Source organism: Pistacia vera, unplaced genomic scaffold (assembly GCF_008641045.1).
Source record: "Pistacia vera cultivar Batoury unplaced genomic scaffold, PisVer_v2 Contig679, whole genome shotgun sequence".
NCBI lineage: Eukaryota > Viridiplantae > Streptophyta > Magnoliopsida > Sapindales > Anacardiaceae > Pistacia > Pistacia vera.
In genome coordinates, this window is record NW_022196533.1 from 655242 (window position 1) to 664420 (window position 9179).

The window sequence follows — 9179 nt, forward strand, 5'->3', positions numbered from 1 at the left end:
GTTTTAGTATGTCTTTTCTACTTGTACTTCTACTAAAAGGGGTATATGCTGGACAAAATGCAGTTTTCATTATGTAAATGAAATAAGGATTTTCAAATAAAGAAAGGGGAGAGTCCATAGCAAATATGTATTTTGCTATTTCCTCTCAGGCTTGGAGTGCATTGTATTGTCATGTTGACAGAGTTGAGGATTGTGGATTAAAATTAAGTTGAGTTTGACTTTGCTTACCAGGTTCAATTGAAGATGATTCGGATAGCTGCATTATTTGGGGGTGCTTATTCTCCAAGTGTCGTTGCATTGTCGAAGTTCTTTTCTCAATGCCAATAATGGTTCCATAGAAATTACATACCCTGCATGATTCTTCCCCCTCCCCATTTGTCTTTGCCCGTTTTGATTTGATAAAGTATCGCCATACATCGGACACAACCTTCTTTGATGGTCGAGGGGTTGTGACATGGAGTCGTAGCTCGCTTGTGTTTAGTTGTACCCTATCCCGACCGAATGTGGTTGTTGAATTGCAGTTGCTTCCTCTGGAAAGGGTGAAATTGGATGAACCCTTCCATTTCTTTGGTAGATGGAACGTAGAACTAATTTGGCCCATCCATTATGAATTCATGATAAAATAATAAATAATTAAAATGAAACAAATTGAATAATAATATGAATAAGAGATGATATTGAAAAATAGAAAAAAAATGATAATATAAATAAATAAATTATATGAATCAATTATGAATATAAATATAAATTGGATTAAATAGAATATGAATGAGAGACTGAGAGTTGGCGTGAAAAAAAATGGAAGTGTGGGGGATTATTTATAGTGTAGGTTTGGGGGGAAAATGAAAAAAAAAAAAAAAAAAAAAGAAAAGAAAAACTTCCCCCCTAACCACAGACCGTTGGTTGCCAACGGTCAAGTGCTGTAATTCTATTTTTTTGTAAAATATCAATTTAACTCTCAATTTTTTTTTGTCAATTTCAAATTTACAAGGGTTTTGGATATTTTCCAATGACTTTAAAAAAAAAAAAAAAAAAAAAAAAAGCAAGGGGTTTGGGCCTGAGCCTATGCCTTGGAGGAAGGCCCGATCTAGGACCGCCCGGTCCCTCCCCCATGGGCTTGGTCCGAGTTTGGGACTAGGCCCTCCTAAGACTGGTTTTTTGGACAGGTTTTTTGGTACCAGTCCCAAATGCCCAGCTTTATCTATAAACTTGTCTCTTAAGCGATAAGTTTACATTGCTTAAGCGATCTTGTATTTGAGAAGGATGATTTTGACACTAAGTATAACACATATTTACAAGAATGCTCAAGCGATGTGAACTTATCATTTAAGTGATGTAAGCTTATCTCTTAAGCGATATGTTTACATCACTTAAGCGATCTTGTATTTGAGAAGGATGATTTTGCCACTAAGTACAACACATATTTACAAGATCGCTTAAGTGATGTGAACTCATTGCTTAAGCAATGTAATCTTATCTGTAAGCTTATCTCTTAAGCGATATGTTTACATCGCTTAATCGATCTTGTATTTGAGAGGGATGGTTTTGACACTAAGTATAACACATATTTACAAGATCGCTTAAGTGATCTTGTATTTGAGAAGGATGATTTTGACACTAATATATTTACAAGATTGCTTAAGCAATGTAAGCTTATATGTAAGCTTATCTCTTAATCGATATGTGTACATTGCTTAAGAGATCTTGTATTTGAGAAGGATTATTTGACAAGCTAAGTACAACACATATTTACAAGATCGCTTAAGCGATGTGAACTTATCACTTAAGTGATGTAAGCTTATCGCTTAAGCTATATGTTTACATCGCTTAAGCGATTTTGTATTTGAGTAGAATTATTTGACAACCTAATTACATCAACACATATTAAGGCAATTTAAGAAGATTACTAATGGTAACGTTAACCTAGAATGTTCAGAACATACAATAAATCAACTAGGATATGTGACATTAAAAACCCTACGATACATGGAGGAATGTCATAGCACACTAATGTGACATGTCTGTAGAAATGTACCTCATTCACAAATATGGATGGTTATGATTGCACAGATAGCTAACCCACATTACAGAATTCTAATATCTCATGCAAATCCTTGGAAATTTACAAGATTCAGGAGAAAAGAAGCCAATTTATGAGATTGCTTAAGCGACGTCGTTTATCACTTAAACAATATAGACTTATCTATATGCTTATCGCTTAAGCAATATTGTATTTTAGAAGGATTATTTGATAACCTAATTACATCAACGTATATTAAGGCAATTTAATTAAGACGATTACTCATGTTAATGTTAACGTGGGATGTTCAGAACTTCACAATAAACCAGCTAGGATATGTGACACTAACAACCCTATGATACATGGAGGAATGTTACAACACACTAATGTGACACGTTTGTAGAAACGTATCTCATTCACAAATATGGATTGTTATGATTGCATAGACAACTGACCCATATTATGAAATTCTAATTTCTCACGCAAATCCTTGGAAATTTACAAGATTCAAGAAAAAAAAGCAAATTTACTGGATCGCTTAAGTGACATAGTTTATCGCTTAAGTGATATAGGCTTATCTATATGCTTATTGCTTAAACGATATGTTTACATCACTTAAGCAATATTGTATTTGAGAAGGATTATTTGACAACCTAATTACATCAACACATATTAAGGCAATTTAGGAAGATTACTAACGTTAACGTTAACTTGGGACGTTTAGAACATCACAATAAACCAACTAGGATATGTGACACTAACCCTAAGATACATGGAGGAATGTCATAGCACACTAATGTGACATGTTTGTAGAAATGTACCTCATTCACAAATATAGATGGTTATGATTGCATAGACATTTGACCCATATTACGGAATCCTAGTTTTTCACACAAATCCTTGGAAATTTATAAGATTGAAAAGAAAAGAAGCAAGATTACTGGATCACTTAAGCAATGTCGTTTATCGCTTTAGCGATGTAGGCTTATCTATATGTTTATCGCTTAAGCAATATTGCATTTGAGAATGACTATTTGACAACCTAAGTACATTTGCCCTCTTACAATATGTCAGGATCTCTTAAGAAATAAGTTAAGGGATGACCAGACTTTGCATGATATTCTTAAAAGGGATAAACTTTACAAAATTCAGTTCATTTTAATCTTACTGTCAGGATCGTTTAAGCAATATGAGCTAATATGTTAAGGATGTGATTATTTTTTTAATTCTTTCCCCTATCCTTTCATTTTAACTCTTTTTCTCCCTTTTTCTATCTTCACAAATGGAAAATTAATGTAATGTCAAATCACTACCTACTCGTAATTTCTCAATAATGAAATCAATGTCCTCATAGTTAAAATTAAAACCAACATTCTTTACACCAACTTGCTCATTCTTCCCTTCCTTTGAACCAACTTCAACAGGTTATCCATAACAGAAACCGTTAAAAGCAGCATTGAACCATTATCGCCCACATCAAGCATATACAACTTCAAACCTTCATTCGACTTTAATACATTAAAGGGTATCTTATAATGTAGAGGCACTCTTCTTGAAACATATTTCATAACTATATCACTACCTGAGCAACTCAACTCACCTCTTCTAATGATTTCATCAATCAACTCATCAAAAGTAACTTCTGCACTCATAACAATTGATGTAACTTCTTTGCTCTTCTCACACCACGTCCAACAACTTTCATCCTCCACCCACTCACCCAAATATTTAGCACCCAAAACAACTTTTCTCGTGTCTAATAATAGTCAAGTACCTACAATGTAAGAAAAAAAATATTATTAACCGACATATTAAGGGTTGACAGATTTAAAGGGGCATCTGTAGACTCGCTTAAGCGATATACCAAATCACTTAAGCGATATATCAGATTTGGAATACTTCATCAAAGCTATTTTTCTTGATCTGCACCTAATAAATTATGGCAATTGCTACCATCCTCTACTACCTACAATGCAAGAAAATTGTTAAAAATATTCACTTGTTTCGACTTGCATTTCATCAAAGAAACCCAAAAACCCAATCCATTAAATCAAAATCAAAACTGAAACCCAATCCATTAAATCTTAATAGATAGAAATCTAAAATACCACTACAAGAATTTAGGGTTATCACAACAAAATAATTTGTCAATATAAATATCAAAATTGTAACCATTTTGCTAATATGAGGAATTGTATTAGTCATCAGGTTGGTCATATTAAGCTCATACTCTTAAGTATATGGTGACTGTTTGGTCACCATAGCCTAATTATTTATTGTGATAATAATTATTTGTCATTTTAAACTAGTTTATTGTGATAAATTATTTGTAACAATATAAGACAATTTTTATCAATACAAGTAATATTTTGTCACAAATGATTTACATTTAAAGACCAAATGATAAGCTTTATGGTGAGAAAATCATATCTTATAACAAAGTTGATTTTTTCAAAATTGTAAATAGTGACTAAATTATTTGTTCATTATTTTAAAAGTGACAGATATTTATTTGTCATTAAATTTATTGTGACAATATTTATTTTGTCACATTTTGTTTATATGACAATCTTATTTGTCAAAAATTGTATAGTGATGGAAATAATTTTGTAAAAAAATTAATAGCATGACAAATAATTTTTTATACAAATATTTTTACTTGACAAATTTTTTATTGTCAAAATAATAAAGGTGTGACAAATATTTTTGTCATTTCAATAATGATAAAAATATTCATGTCTATACTTATAAAGTGTGATGAATCTTTTTTGTGAAAAAAAATAATTTATTTGGAAATTAAAATCGTGATAAAATATATTTATTAAATTTTGTTAACAGCAACAAAAATATTTTTGTCAAAAACGTGAAAAGTGTAGTGACAGAAATTAAAGTCATTAAATTTTGAGACCTTATATAATTTTTTGTTAATATTAAAATTTAAAAGTGACAAAAGTATCTTGTCAATAATTTAAAAGAGTGGTAAAAGTTATTTTATAACAATTTGATCTGACAATTTTATATATACATAATACATTTCACAATTAATAAATAAAATTATAAATAATTGCCTTGTTTTTCCCACAATGGAAAGTGCATCTATTATCATTATCAAGACTATGAATCCATATATCATTTTCAGCTTAAGATGAAATTATATGAAGGAAAAATTTATTAAAACATATAAAGTCAACAACATTAAAATTTTAATGTCCTTAATGTACGTTTAACACATAAGAGCTAAAGATAGTTTATCATGGCTATGTTATTGATAAAATATGAAATCATCCATGTGTTGATGGTCTCTTCTTGATCATTTTTTCATTTTGCAAAAAAGAAAAAATGTCATAAGAATATATATATAGAGAGAAGGGAAAAAAAATAACAATAACCTCTATATAATATTACATTAATTACTGAAAAAACTTTTAATTAAAACATAATTTTCTTTATTACGTTCATTATATCAAAAAGTATATGAAGAAGAAAACTAAAAAGTTTATAAACACCTATTAATTAAGATATGATTTTACCTTCAGGGGAAATGAAACCATCTCATCCACTCCTTTGTTGGCTTATCAGTTCATCAACCTTTGACATGAGGTTGATGTGAGATTCTTGTAAAGCTTCGGTTATTGCCTGTTGATGTTGAATTTGCTCATGTTGATCCTTTATTTGCTCCTTCAATTGACCATTTCGTTGTTCGAAATCGATTTTTTCAGCATGTAAAACAGCCTTTAATTTTGAACTTCCATTTTGTTATACCCCCTAAACTTTCTCTAGAATTTCACGTCCAGTCATATCAATACTCTCATCTATCGCTTATGAGTAAATTATTTTCATTTGCTCCAATGAAACGCGAAAAAAAAAAAAAAAAGATAATAACAATAATTTATAACTACTCTATAAGTATTGAAGAAAGCCTAAAAATAATCCATAAAAAAGAATAGTATAGTTTGAAATTACTTACATAATTTTCTTGAGCTTGTGGGTGGATCCATGTTCCATCATTCTTTCAATGTGGATCCATAGTTTTCTTCTTATGACTAGGTGCCATGATTATTCCTATAATGAAAAAAGATTTAAAACAATGCTGAAAAAAAACAAAAAAAAAACAAAGCAAAAGAAGATGAAGGGTTAGTAAAAAGACACATAATGGAGGTAATTAGGTTATTCATTCCATAATTATATCCTTGACTTGAAATATGAAAGATATTTAAAATAGGAAAACTACTTAAAAATAGAATTTGATTTTTAATTGTATATATATAATTGACTTGAAGTAGAAAATATATTTAAAATAGGAAAAATACTTAATAGTTTAGCGCTTTAATTGTACATATATAACTGACTTGAAATAGGAAAAAAATATTTAATATAAAAAAGATATTTAAAAATAGTTTAGAGTTTTAATGTTTACACCTTGAAGAGGGAATTAAAAAATAAAATTACCGTCTACCTATAAATTGCCTCTAAAATTTTTCCCACTCCAAACAATTTCATCCCTTGCATGTCCTTGCCTTCCCATACAATTTTACATTAATTTTTACACTACACTTTATTATTATTATTATTATTATAAGGCTGTGAATTGGGTTATTATGGTGCATTATTACATGTTCCCATCCAAAGGTGGAAAAGTAACCCGCCCGGCCCAGCCCACGGCGGGTTACACAAATTGGCAGGTCGATCCTAACCCGCCCGCCAAAAAAGGCAGGCCGGGTTAGGCCTGCCATTTGGGAGGAAATGGCTGGCCCAACCCAACCTGCCAACCCTAACCTGCTAGGTTAGCCCTATTTTTTTTTATTTTTTTTTTGTTTTATTTATTTAACTTTTCAAATTAATAATTAACAATTATAAATGAATAAATTATAAATGTAATTGTTTTTAGTTAACTTTTCAAATATCAATAATTCAATTAATTTTTTTTTTTTTTTGTTAACATTTCAAATATTAATTCAATTTTAATACAATAAAATTGTAATATAAGAAAAATTAGACTTATTTATTTATCAAAAAATAAAATAAGAAATTACAACAATTATTGCCTCTTTAAAAACCTCACCAAGAAAAACCCAATGGGAGAAAAACTTGGTAAAGAAAAAAGAGTGCAATAATTGACAATTAATTTACAAATTATATTTTATAAAACAACTAATTTGGGGGTGGTTCACTAGGACCTCCCTCATCCGTATCATCTATATTACAAAATTGAAATGATTCTATTAAAGTATCGTCGACAACCTCGTATTGATCTTGATGGCGCGACCATTCCCAATCTCGAAGACATGTGAGGACTTTAATCATTTTTTGAGAAAGTTTAGTCCTCCTTTCATTTAAAATTCTTCCACTTGCACTAAATGTTTGTTTGGATGAGACGATTGAGACAGCAATAGCGAAAACATCCAAGGCAAGTCTTGATAATATCAGAAAAATACTTTTTCTGGCTCTCCAATAGTCTAAGAGATCAAAATTTGCTCTCTGTTATGGATCTTTTGGTAACATTTCGAGGGTTTTCAAATATTGTTGAAGCTCATTACTCTGCGACTGCATGAAGGACAGTACATTAGTTGTTGTTGGTGGTGGTGGTGGTGGTGGTGCTTTTGAAGAGGAGGTTGTGCTTCGGATTCGGGTCCTCTTCGGCATATTTAGTGCACCCCAAGAGTAGAAGTCTTCATTTGTTTCTTCTGATGCAGCTTCCCTGGATATTTTGCCTCTTTGCGGGTTCCCATACCTGTTTTCATATTGGAAATATACTTCGAAAAGACTATTTTTTACCTCACGTATTTGATTAGCATATGCTTCAGTTTGTAAATTTTCACATAAATTGTCAAAACCATTTTCTAAACCTGCTAATTTAATTCTAGGATCAAATATAGCACCTAAACAATAAAGAAAAGGAATGGGTTCCCAATATTTTAAAAAAAAAATTTCCATTGCCTTTTTTGATGCCTTTAAAATTTCATTGTCTTTGTTTTTTATAAATAACTCGAAAATTTTTATAATTATATGTATTACCAATGGATTAGTAGGATGATACACACTAGAAAATTGTAAAGTGGATTGGTAAAAAATTTTAAGAAAAAAATGAAATACTTTAACTATTTGCCAATCATTTTCAACTAAATAATGAGGACCTCTATTATTTGCTACAAAATAACTAATTATATTAGCATAAGGTAAACATGAATCAAGTATTAAATAAATACTATTCCATCTAACAGACATGTCTAATGCAAAAGTTTTAGGAGACATATTTGATTTTATACAAGTGTCTTGAAATTCAGCATTTCTTTTATTACTACTAGTAATCTAAGCTAAAGAAGCCATAATTCTATCAATATTTTCTTTAATTGTTTTCATACCACTTTTCACAATTAAATTAATAATGTGACATGCACAACGTTGGTGAAAAAACTTCAAACTGTTATACAAACGATAATTACTTTTAAAAAAATCTATAGCTGTAGTATTAGCACTTACATTATCTAAAGTTAAACTTATCACTTTATCAAGAACATCATAATCTTCTAAAACTTCAACAATTTTATTATAAATTTGTTGATCACTATGATCCACATCCATTAATTTGAATCCTAATAAAGATTTATTTAATTTAAATTCATTATCAAAATAATGACAAGTCACACAAATATAATCTTGTTTAGCTCTACCATTCCAAATATCGGCAGTTAGAGCCACACTAACATGACAACTATGTATTTTATTTTTTAATTCTAATTTCATTTTTCTAAACAATTTTATTAAATCATTTCTAGTTACAGTTTTAGAATAATTTTTAAATCCTGGAAAAAATGAATTTTGAACAAATCTTTCAAAATATTTATCTTCAGCCATATTAATAGGTTGATCAATTGTAGCAATATATAAAGCTAACTGTTCCCTATATACATCAGAACTATAACGCCAAGTAGTACGCATGTTAGTTATTTGAGTTTGATTGCTTTCTCTATTTCCATGTTGAGCAATATGTTTCTTAGCAAGCCTTTTTAAAGTACTAGTATCATTACTTGAATCAGCTTTATAAATATTTCCACAGTATTTGCATCTTGCTTTCTTGACTTAAATGTCATTTTCTATCTCGTAAAACTTATCGAAATGTGCCCAAACATCTGATGTGTGTGTGTCTGTCTTCGGTTTC